The 12,421-nt window shown below is 42.0% G+C and overlaps 1 long non-coding RNA gene across 1 annotated transcript in view; it reads left to right on the forward strand.

The window, feature by feature from the left end:
- LOC309615720 overlaps nt 1–11,974 on the forward strand; it is a 211,427-nt gene extending 199,453 nt beyond the window's left edge. The window contains exons 2-3 of the long non-coding RNA XR_014237016.1: nt 1,747–4,123; nt 4,236–11,974. This is a non-coding gene — a long non-coding RNA (uncharacterized lncRNA). The remainder of the gene's footprint in view (nt 1–1,746; nt 4,124–4,235) is intronic.
- Nucleotides 11,975–12,421: the final 447 nt, after the last annotated feature.

Consider the following 12,421-nt stretch of genomic DNA (forward strand, 5'->3'; position numbering starts at 1 on the left):
CTCAGAAGATTCTGTTTTCTTACTCAGAAGCCACAGTCCTCATAAAAGCATTAGGTGTTTTCCCTGTATGTTTTAAATAAATTTTGTGAAGTGGTTATGTGCCCACTAGGGATCCCATCCTGTGAACCACAAGTTCACCTTGTGAGCTCATAGTCACAGCTGAGGAGAGAGGCAGTGGGGTTAAATGCACGACCTCATCCTTCCAGGTTCCACCTTACCCCCAGCCAGATACATGCAAAATGATGTAAGAAATGAAATTTGCGATCGGGGCCTAGAGGACCTATTTCCTTTTCTCTTCTTTTCTTTTCCCACTATGCCATCTTAATGGTTTTTTCCAGAGAAGTCTGTGAAGTCTCCTGCAGTGAGGGCTTGCTTTTGCCCAAAGTAGAGACATAGCAAACCCTGCTGACAGCTATGGAGGCAACATATTTGTAAGAAACTCCTATACTCTCTATTCATGCCGAATCACATCTCAAGAGACTATGAGGGGAAGAGTCTCTTTCCCACTCAAGATACGATGGGAACCGCCTCTGAGCTTGCTACTAATCCCCTTTAATGGATTAGAAGAGGGAGAACAGGCGCTGGGTGCTCCTTTCCTACGTGTAATGAATCTCTCGATGGCTGTGGTGGACCACTGGAAGAGCCTCACAGAGTTTTAGTTCTTTTACAGAGTAGCCAGATGTCTTGCACAAAGAACCAGAGAAATGACAACCCTCAAAGCTTGGCCATGGAATGATGCTGCCACAAAGAGGCAGTTTTCTGACTTAGTTCTGCCAAGCACTCCAATTCAATTCACTTGGCTGGCGGAACAAAACTTTACCCTTTCTTTAAGCACCCAGATAAGGGGTGAGCAGCTCTATGGGGCTTTTAATATTTCTTCCTTCTGTCCAGTTATAAACGTATCCGAGGAGGCTCCCTGGAAGAATGGAAGGGGCATTCGGGAGTGTGTGCAGCCCAGATCCTGCTGAGCCAGGAAAAGGAAAATCAGACTCATCAGAAATAGAAAGCACATTCGCCTACCTCACGTTTGCTTCCTTTTGTTGTACCAATATGGAAAGTGCCTTGTAAAGCAAAATACTTTACAAATGAAGAGCACGACTTCTCCCCAGTGTGATCTTTGCACACCCAACTCATGGGTGGACACTTTATCCTATTTGACTTTTTGAAAACTCTACTGTCAAACGTCACAGAACATCGAAAGCAGCTATACATACCCATAGGCCTGGAACAAAATCACATGGAACTCCAGATCCATTAGCCTTCAAAGGGCAGCCTCCCCAACAATTTGCTCTGGAAGCCTGACATTAGCGTTCCACCAGTTTGGCCTGAACAGTAAGTTGTGCATTTCCAAAGTCATGGAAATCAAACTTCAACAGGATAGCCCTACAGCATGGAGAGGAAAGACTGTCCAGGACTGTGAGACAGATTGATGTGCTTAAAGCAGTGGCATAGGAGGCATAAAGGAATTGAAATTTCAAATCCCAGCCTTGAATACATAATTAACAAGCCGACTTCCTTGTATAGGAATCACCATTCTGCAAGGCATTGTGCTAGAAAGGCTTCTAAAGGAAAGGAAGGGAACCAACTTCTACTGAGCACGAGCCATTTGGCAAGACTTCAACATGAACTTCTCCTTTAATCCCCATGATAGTGTTAGGAGGTTCATTGGAAGTACTCCTAACACATCTTCACTTAACAGAGTTACTGAAATGACTGATGTTCTTTGTTCTCTCCATATGCCAGCAGATGTCTGCAGCCAGTGGGAGGCCGTTCTTCTGTATGTTCACTGGCTTCTGCTCTCACCACTTGAGTTGCTTGCCTGCCAAACACCAGTTGCATTTGCTCACAAACCAGCTGCAATTATAATCAGGTAATCTAGTGAAATAGTAATATATAATGAAATAGAGTGAAAAAGAAAGAAAGCTGTTGTTTCTATGAAAACTAAGTTGCATAATCTGAAAGGACTCATTTTAAAGTCAAGTCAACAAAAAAAAATTTTTTTAAAGAATTTAATCAAGTTTGTCACAGGCCAGACAAATGAAAAAAGAAAAAAAAAAGGAGGGGGTGGTGGAAATAATGTGAGAAGAAAGATCTAGAATGACTGTGTCTAAACTGAAGTCTGAGATTTCACTCCATTTAAAAACAAAACCAAAAAAATGAGATCACGGACAATTCATCACGGGTGCTGCTTTTGCAGGATAAAGGAAGGACTCCAACCTTACTCCAAAAATGTATTAACCCTGCACCAAAATATTGGGTAACAAACATACTTCTCTACATTTAAAAATATCTCAGGTATAATGCATATAACTGCTTAAGGCTGCCCACATGAACTGATTTTTTTTCACCAATCAAATTACTGATTGTGTCAGACATGAGGACTTGCACTGAATTCTGAGCCCCACTTTACAGATGGGGAAACTAAGGATCCAAAAGAATACTTTGATTTCTCAATAAGCCACAGCTAGTTCACGGCAGAGGTTAAGACTTGACTTTTGGCTGTTTCTACAATGGAGTTATAATTCTGCGGTTATGCTTTTTAAATCCCTTTTATTCTTTCCTTGTCATCTCATCCTGTGTTTCAGTCCTTCTCTGAACCAGCTCAGAGCCTGGCAGGTTTCTTCCGGCCTGTGGGGGGAGGTCAGATGGAACCCAACCAAGTGCCTGAGGACACATCAGCACAAAGGGCCTCATCTAAGGCTCCTCCCCTGGGTTCTGTCTGAGCCCTTGGTCCTGGAGTCTTCCCTTCTGCCGACCCTATTCAGGCTGACCTCTTTGGACAGGTTTACTTAGCTCTTATTGGACCTCCCCTGCCTCATACTTTGTAACTGGTAGACTAATCCTGCCTCCCCTTCAGATCTGACCTGGCATCCTGAAAACTCTGCCTGGATCCGGTGCCTCAAACCCCAGCTTGTCTTGGAGGGGAGTTTAGGCTCCCATTGTTTTATCTCATCCAGGAGGTTCCTCGTGATCACTTTCTTTTATTTCATGGAGGTCATGTTTTCCTATACCTTGATGAGAACCAAAGTAGAAATTTTCTGATTTTCTTTTAATTTCAAAGCTATGCTTGTATTCTGAGTCTTTAGGATATTGGTCCCATCTCCAAATACTTTCATAGCCTCCATGTTAATTTTGTGTTATTGCACCCTCGGGAGAGCTTTTCATACCCCACGAATAGGCAAAGGGATCAGCCACCAACACCTTTCTTCACTCTCTTCTTGACTCCCTGTTCTCACTGCCCCTGGAATCAGGGCAATGTCAGTCAGAACCTAAAAGAAGCCTTAGGGATACTGCTGAGTGACCTCTATTTTGGGCTCTTTGATTAATCTGAATTCACAGCAGAGATGATTGTTCTCTAGGACTCCACATCTACCACACTGAACTCTATTCCACCAATTCATCACTCTGAGGGGGAAAAATAATAATGACTATGCAAAACGGAGCAAACTTTTTAGTTTCTCTAAAGAATAATGCTGAGTATGACAACAAACCATGGGATGTCAGGGGCTCATTCATGCACTGGGCAGGGGGAGGGCATCAACAAGCAGCTAACACAGGAATGGATAATGGACGGCCCAGCCTAACCCTAATATTCACCGGCCCCATACTGTCGTGATGCAGCTGTGCATCACAGCGTGAAATCATCAGAAATAATGACTTGTCTGTGGAAATGTTACAGGCTGAAATCCTAATGAGCTATTTAGGCAGAAAAACTTAAGTATTTCCATTCTTTTAGTGGGAGCTTATAAAAATGAATTTATGGATATAAAACTATAATTTAAAAAAAATAGAAATGGTAACAGGAATATTAAGTGAAGCCTCCTCTTCCATGCATAGCCCTGACTTGAGTTATCATAACTAGGTCCAAACCCTTGCCCCGTATCCCATGAAGAAGAAATGACTTCAGTCCTTTGCCAAGAGCATTTGCTTTTATTGATTTCACGTCAACACTAAGTGATTTCTAGGTTCTCATGAAAATATTCTGGAAGACAGGACATGTTTTCATTTGGGATGAATCTGAGCTTGTCAGAGGGGGTAAGAAGACTTCTCACGTTGAGCTGTTATACCTTGAGTCTATGTGTAAGCAGTTTAGCCTACCCTACATAACAGCTACGATTAGAGCGTGCTTTGGATGGGAGGGGCATTAGAGCGTGGTTGGGATGGGAGGGGCATTAGAGCGTGCTTTGGGATGGGAGGGGCATTAGAGCGTGGTTGGGATGGGAGGGGCATTAGAGCGTGGTTGGGATGGGAGGGGCATGGCGCGGTGAGCTGAGGGAGTTGTAACAGCCTAGGCAGCCCTTCCACCACTGGGCACTGCCACCTACATGACACCACTCCTCTACGAAATTTCATACTTTTCTCCTTCCCAGCCCAGCCAAGCTCAGGGAATCCACCTGAAGAGGCCAAAGAAGCCACAAGTTACTCCATCCCTGCGTGAACTGCTAGAAGGCTAGAATCCTAGCCATAAAATGGTAAATTTTATCTTATATATGTATACACCGTAATTTTAACAATGAAAAACAAATTAAAAAAGGATAATGGCACATACTATGAATTCTTTAAAAAGTACTTTAGCCTTAGTTACATATATACTTTAGGATTAAGGGCTTCAAACATCTGAATTATTCAGAAAATCTGCCTGCACAGAACCAATCTTTTGGGGAGGTGAATTATCTGCTTGGAAATTTTATTCCCATTAATAAAGAAAGACTGAGTAAATTTGTTGCGGTCACATTTTGGAGTGTTTTATTCAGGTTGGTACTCTTTAACTGCCTTCTTCATCCGGGATGGTTCCCTTTGTCTCGCCTGACTACTGTGCCCACCTGGCACACCGTCTACACCATGAGTCTTCACTCCCTCTACAGCTCATTGGAAAAATAGGCACAGGATCCAAGCTGGGTCAAAAAGAAACCTTTGCTAACGACTTTGGAATTGGCAGAAAGGCAAAGAGAGGATGTGATAAGCAGTCTCTAAAAGGCTCCGAGTGATCTCTATATACTGGAATTCCTGCCCTCTTCCCCTTGAGTGTGCATTGAACCTAGTGTCTCACTTCTCACAAGTAGAATAGGCAAAAGTCATGGTATGTCACTTCTGAGATTAGGTTACAAAAAGACAGCAACTTCTTACTCTCCCTCTCTTGCGACTTTCTTTGGATGGAAACCAGGTGCAATATTGTGAGCTGCCCTATGGAGAGGCCATGTTGCAAGGAATTGTGGGAAGTCCATAGCTGGTGTGCCCAACAACCTGCAAGGGACTGAATCTTACCAGCAGCCATGTGCACGAATTGAGGAGCAAATCCTTTCTCAGAAGAACCTTTCGATAAGACTGCAGCTCTAGTTAACACCTTGACTGCAGCCTTGTGTGAGATCTTGAGGAAGAGGCACCCAGCTAAGCCACACCTGGATTCCTGCTCCCACAAAAACTGTAAGATTGTATATGTTTGTTCCTTTAAGTTGCTAAGTATTGGGCTTATTTTTTATACAGCAATAAACTAATACAGAGGAACAGAAGTGTTGAACTTTTGGGGGGCACAAATTAAAACATATAAACACGGCAGTTGAGGATGGCCACATTATGCCATGTAAATGAAGAAGCAGGGAAACGGTTCTTAAGAGAAAGAAAACAATTAAGGATGGGCATGGAGAGAAGCAGGGACCAGAATCTGAGTGAGCATGTGTCTAGGTTCCCAGTGGCGTGCCCGTTCCCCATTCGTTCCTGAGGCTTGGCTGCATTCCTGTCTTTATGTTCTATGAGGTCCCTGTACTGTATAATAAATGACCTTTATTTACTTTATCTCAGTTGATTTTTATAACTTGCAATCAGAAACCTAAAATCCTAGGATGCATCAAGTTGTATAGCTGTGATGTTTGAAAGCAGTCAGATACTTGACAATGAGTTTGGCAGTTTAAAGAGGCTCTTGACCTGAGAAGCATCCATATGTTCTGAGCCACTTGACTTTGGGTCATAAGAAACTGAGCTTCAAGAGCACGTAGCTCTCAACCTACTGCTCTAATCAATGATCAACCATGGCAACATCTATTCTGTATGAGGTAGTTTGGTTAATATTTGTACAGAACTTAGAGATCCCAGCTGAAAGCTGTTTGAAATACACAATATTGCTGTCGATACAGAGCAAATTGTTACCCTTTCTTCAAAGAACACAGTGATATTTCTGGAGCTCTCTTATTATGTTGCATGATGGAAACACATATCCAGAGGAGGCATATTTTAATTGTTAGAAACAGCCTATCTACATAAAATGTACTAATCTTCTCTCTTAATCCAGTTAAATCTCTTGGCTGTTCTCTGTTTTAAAGTCGTGTCATTGCCTGATCACTCACTATCTTAACGAAATTCAAAGCAGTTTACGCATTACAAGCTTGGCAATAAAACAGAGACTTAAAAGCAATAAACATCTTTGAAACAATTCATCAAGCCCTAAAAAGGTGCCAGAATGAGTTTTGGAATAGTAAGTTTGAATTTAAAAGTCAAAATTTTCTCTCAGGCTGAAACTTAAAATTCACAAATACATTTTTATAGCCAATTTATAAACCTTGAAAAATAGCCTAGACCTCCAAGCAAACAAACACAGATGCACTGCAGTGGTTCTTCAATGGTCAGGATACCCCTTTTGGTTCTATCCAGGTGTGTATCCCCATGTGTGTGCATTATCTGAATTTTTGCCTTATTACTTCTTTCCACATATTTAACATTCATTCCAATGTTGAGAGATGCAGTTTTCACATGATGCAGAAGTGCCTGTTTATTAATGCTTCCTCAGTTCCACTGGTCCCCAGGGTCCTCAACCATAGCGAGTGTCCCATCCACTCTTCACCTTCCTGAGGACCACGTCTCACAAACTTCCAAGTCCCGGGTGATAGAAATGACTGAAGCATGTGTCAGGGCCAGAAGATACATTAAGAGAGGCTGAGTAAGCTTGTTGTAGTCACATTTTGGAGTGTATTACTCAGGTCCACATGAGACTCTTTAACTGCCTTCGTCACCCATGATGGTGCCTTTTGTCTTGCTTACTATTGCTTCCACCGTGCTGGTATACCATGAATTCACAGCCCACTACAGCTGGCTGCAGTAACACACATGACCCAAAGGCACGCTAACTCAAAAAAGTTTTTAAACATTCAACAGTTTATAAATGTTAACTATCCTTAGGCCAAACAAAACATCCTCAAAACAAGCCCTCAGGCCTATAGCTATCAACCACGGGTGGGACTTTTCTTCTCTCCCAACTCAACCTTAAACCATACTTGACTGGTGTCCTGTCCCTCTGGGACCCATCTGGCAGCTACACTTCGCTGTGTGTCACGACCGTCCATGGGCAAGTCCTTCCTACCTGCCCAGATGATTTTTTGCATAATTACTATTACTGGGTCATAGAAACCAGGATCTTGACTGCAATTGCCAGTGGGTTCTACCATTTTCAGATATCTCTTTTGGATAATAACATAAAGAGTTTCTTCTGTTCAGACATTTATGATGACAGTAAAATTGAGAATATCTGGATGACAATATTAAATATACACAGTTTACTATTTTTTTTTTTCACTTTGGAAAAATACGTGCTTGTGCATATACTCATCACATGAATGTACATCCCCTCAACAATATCTACTGGCCCTTCCCCAGGCTTTGCCTTCTCTGTTCTCTGCTGGGATCACTCTTCTTCCCGACACTCAGCTCACTCCTTCCTCTTCTTTCAGTCTCTGCTCGGATGTTGCCTTATCACAGAGGCTTTCTTTGACTGTTCTATAGCAATAGCAACTCCTGCCTCTCCACCACACACACTGTCTCTCTTGTCCTGCTTTATTTCTCTTCACGACACTCACCACCTTCTGACATGCTACTGTCTGTCTTCCTGCACTGGAATCTAAGTGCCAAGAGTGCAGAAACTGCTGAGTGGGCAAAGCCTAGAATAGAACCCAGCCTCCAGTAGGCTCTCAATAAATACCTGTTGCATGAGTAAATACATACATTATATATAGATACTAAAAATCCATATGACATTTCAGTAACTTGTGGTTCTAAGGCCTGATGAAGCTTAACTGGCACTAGAACCATCTTTTCTTGCTCTTTGGGATCGTTCTCTGAATCAATGACTCATCTTGTTTCCTGCATTCTTGTCCCTGTCACACTCATCTATATCAAGTTGCTCCCTTGTATAATATCTGAAATATTGCTTTACAGAAAGATCTTACTCTCTCTGTCACAACTACTCAAACTGGTCATTATAGGTCAAGTTGTGATCAACTCCATACCTCTAATTATCTCCATTACTGTCAGCTGCTACACAGCTCTGCGGTGTGAGAACCAAAAATGTCCTCCCTTCTCAGAAGTGCACTCAGCAAAAGTGGCAGCAGAAATGATCTAAGGTGGCTTCCTCGATGCTGTGTTTTATAGTGTATGGTTTACGCATCACCCTAGACCCACACAAATGCCTTGGTGTTGCTTACAGTCACGGGGCCTGCTTGCTGCTGCTACATATTCTACAGACCCAGGGCCCTGGGCTGCATGTCTTTGGTTGTGTGGGTGCCTCACCTTACACCCAAGCCCAAGTACCCTGGCACTTCCCTGTGGCTGCTCAGTGTGTACAGATGTGTGACTGAGGAAGGAAGTGTGTGAATCTACTACAGAGGCAAGTTTCACCCAATAGGAGATGGAAGTCAGTAAAATAATTCTTCTCCTATTCTCCCTCCAGAGAGACTCTTGAGAGATGCAGTAGCAGCATGCATCCTCCAAAGCTTTCTGGGGCACCAAGCACTCAGTTCATCATGAAGTGCAGGCATCTCAAGAACATCCTCCCTTCTATTTGCTCACTCTCCTTCCCCACCTCACCCCACTTCTTTCTCACTCCTACATTCCTAGGATTCAGTCTTTAATAAAGTGTTGGCACATAATCTTTATTTTAGGCTCTGTTTTCTAGCAAATTGTATATATATATACACACACATATATATAAACATACCTTTTAGGGGACAGAAAATAACTTCAGGCTGAGAGCTACAAAAAAAAGAAAATAAAGCAAAACAAAATAAAAGCAAAGACAAAACAGAATAAAACAAAACAATAACAAAACTCATTCTATTGCCTGGAAGTTATTATCACTGTTATTTCTCATGTCATACTATAAGAAATATCCCCTATGTAAGGTGGCTGGATTTTGCTGTTTAATTATTTGCTCCCTACAGATATGTGAGCTTTAAAAATACTTTATAACATACAACATGTGCCCATATACATCATCTCATTTCATCCTAAGTTAGTAGGACAGGCACTGCTGGCCACGTTATACTAAAGAGTAAACTCAGATTTTCCTCCAGTACCATATAAGAATCCTTTGGCAGTAAAGCACCCAAACCTGAGAATGAAATAATGATAATGTAATTTCCATAGTGTGCTTCGAGAAGGTAGGAGAGACCTGGTCCACTGAAGTTTTGTGGGCTCCTCAAATCAGACCACACTGACAATTAATATTTTAGCTTAAGTGTATTTCTAGCTCTAATGAAAAGTTAATCCGTTCTTTGGTTCTCTATAACCATATTATCTATAACCATATTATCTCTATACTAGGTTATTCAGTTTTTTTTTTTTAATATAGATACTTTATGATTTTGGTAAAACATAGAGCTTTTCTTAAAAGTCAACTTAGAAATGTCAGTATATACAGTGTATTCAGAGCTTGGCACCAAGAAATCAGAAAGAGTGAAAAATTTATTTAATGAAGTCAAGAGTCTAGAATGATCAAAATCACAAACTCTCACAATTGGAAAGCTTAATATTTAGTTACAAGTTCCTTTAAAAGTGAATGTAGGAGTAAGCAACCTGCTACTTTTAAAAGTGGCCTCTTTAAGTCAGTCATTTGGAAGTTGGAATTTATTTCCCACGAGAACAAAATCCCACATGGTGATCAAGCCCCAGACCAATTTTACAATGCCTATTTAACCCATAATGTAGTTGAATCCTATTTCTGGGGGTTATTTGGGTGAAAGGAAGAAAAACAAAAAGAGAAAATCAACTTCCTCTGGTTTTCCTGGCTCAGAGCCATCTCCCAACAACTTTTGAAACAGGACAAATTTGGCTTTAGCCTCATTTAACTTGCCTTTCTTCAGCCCTTTCCTACCTCTCCGTGTTCCTCCTAAAAGACCTCATCAGCAGGGTGCCCACATATCACTCCATTTAGGACCTGCTCTCCACCCAGACCTCTCTGGGATCCACAGGATCTGTCCCTGCTCAGAGCTGCTCTTCTCAGATGCTTGGGTTGAACATGATCTGCCCAAATAATCCACATAAATGTGGGACTGCCCAATCACACACCATCACCCTCCCATAAGTGTAGACCTGCTGAAAATAGTCTAAAAAGACTAATAAAATTGAGAGGAAAGTAAAACGATTGCCCACATACCCCCTGCTCCCACATATGCATAGCTTCCCCCATTATCAACATCAGTCACTGTATTTGTACATTTTTTACCAAGGATGAACCTACATTGACACATCATAATCACTCAAAGTCCACAGTTTAGAGTTCGCTCTTGGTGTTATACGTTTTATGGGTTTGGGCAAATGTATAATCACATATATTCATCATTAAAACATGATACAGAGTATTTTCACTGCCTTAAAATCTTCTGTGTTCTGTCTATTCCTCTCTCTTCTTCCCCACCCATGGCAACCACTCATCTTTTTAATGTCTCCATAATTTTGCCTTTTCCAGAATGTCATATAATTGGAAGCATACAGTATGTAGCCTTTTCAGATTGGCTTCTTTCAGTTAGTAATATGCACTTAAGATTCCTCATCACTTGATAGATCATTTCTTTTCATCATTGAATAATGTTCCATTACCTGGATGTACCACAGTTTATCCATTCACCTACTTAAAGGCGTTTTGGTTGCTTCCAAGTTTTGTCGATTATGAATAAAGCTTCTATAAACATCCATGTGCAGGCTTTTGTGTGGACATACATTTTCAACTCCTTTGGGTAAATACCAAGGAGCGCAATTTCTGGATTGAATGGTAAGAGTATGTTTAGTTTTATGAGAAACTGTCAAACGTCTGCCAAGGTGGCCAGAACGATTTTGCATTCCCATCAGCAGTGAATGAGAGTTCCCGTTGCTCCACATCCTCACCGCCATTTGGTGCTGTCAGTGTTCTGATTTTCATCATTCTAACAGGTATGTAGTGATATCTCATTGTCGTTTTAATTTGCAATTCCTTGATGACATATGATGTAGGCCATCTTTTCATATTTTACTTGCCATGTATGGCTTCTTTATTTCTGAAATTACAGGTGTCTTAAAAAAAGAAAAGTTTGGATGTGCTTTCCCTGGCTCCCATAGTAATGCCAGGGGCTCTGATGGAAGGAAGAGTAGGCCTGGATGACGATTGTCATCTGGATGCACAGGTGATTGGTAAATTGGGATTGATTACTCAGGACACATACAAATATGTACATCTGAGCATGACTTCTGTTTAGACAAATACATAAGCTTCTTTATTTATGAAAATATTTAACTCATTAAAAAAGTCTGACCTTTCTGCATTAAAGGATTAATATTCAGTCCTTCTCTAAGCCAGTATGGTGAGCTCAGGAACCAGTGAGGATAGGAATTCCCCAATCCCTGGGGCCCCCACCCCTGCTTCCCCACGTCCAGGGCCTAGAGTACCACTTTGAGGATCAAAGATATTTAATAAGTGAGTTTTATTAAAATTAAATTTGCTGGGCTTCCCTGGTGGCGCAGTGGTTGAGAATCTGCCTGCCAATGCAGGGGACACGGGTTCGAGCCCTGGTCTGGGAAGATCCCACATGCCGCGGAGCAGCTAGGCCCGTGAGCCACAACTACTGAGCCTGCGCGTCTGGAGCCTGTGCTCTGCAACAAGAGAGGCCGCGATAGTGAGAGGCCCGCGCACCGCGATGAAGAGTGGCCCTCGCTCGCCGCAACTGGAAAAAGCCCTCGCACAGAAGCAAAGACCCAACACAGCAATCAATAAATGAATAAATAAATAAATAAGCTTTAAAAAAAAAATTAAATTTGCTAAAACTCCTACTTATTCCTCTAAAAGCCACTGAAGAAATCCAAGGGTGGGAAGAAGCAGATGCAGATACCCATTGGCAAAGCCTTTTTTCCTCCTACCTGGCAATGGAAAGGGAAAGAAACAGAACCAAGCATCATGCCTCCAACTCCTCAGGTGTCCAACCTGACAGTCCTTCGACCAAAAACGACCGTGAGTTGAAACCCAGCTAGTTTCTAACTCCCACCACAGGATGAGGTAGAGAACATCAGCTGGGAGCAGGGGTGGGAAGGACGAAGCCTTTCCCGGGAGCCTGGTTAGAATGCTGCAATTCAGCACCTTAGGAGGCTGCAGGGCCCTGGAGAAAGATGAGGAACAAAAGGAGATAAAAGG

The sequence above is a fragment of the Balaenoptera borealis genome (assembly GCF_965194805.1).
Source record: "Balaenoptera borealis genome assembly, chromosome: 18".
Classification (NCBI taxonomy): domain Eukaryota; kingdom Metazoa; phylum Chordata; class Mammalia; order Artiodactyla; family Balaenopteridae; genus Balaenoptera; species Balaenoptera borealis.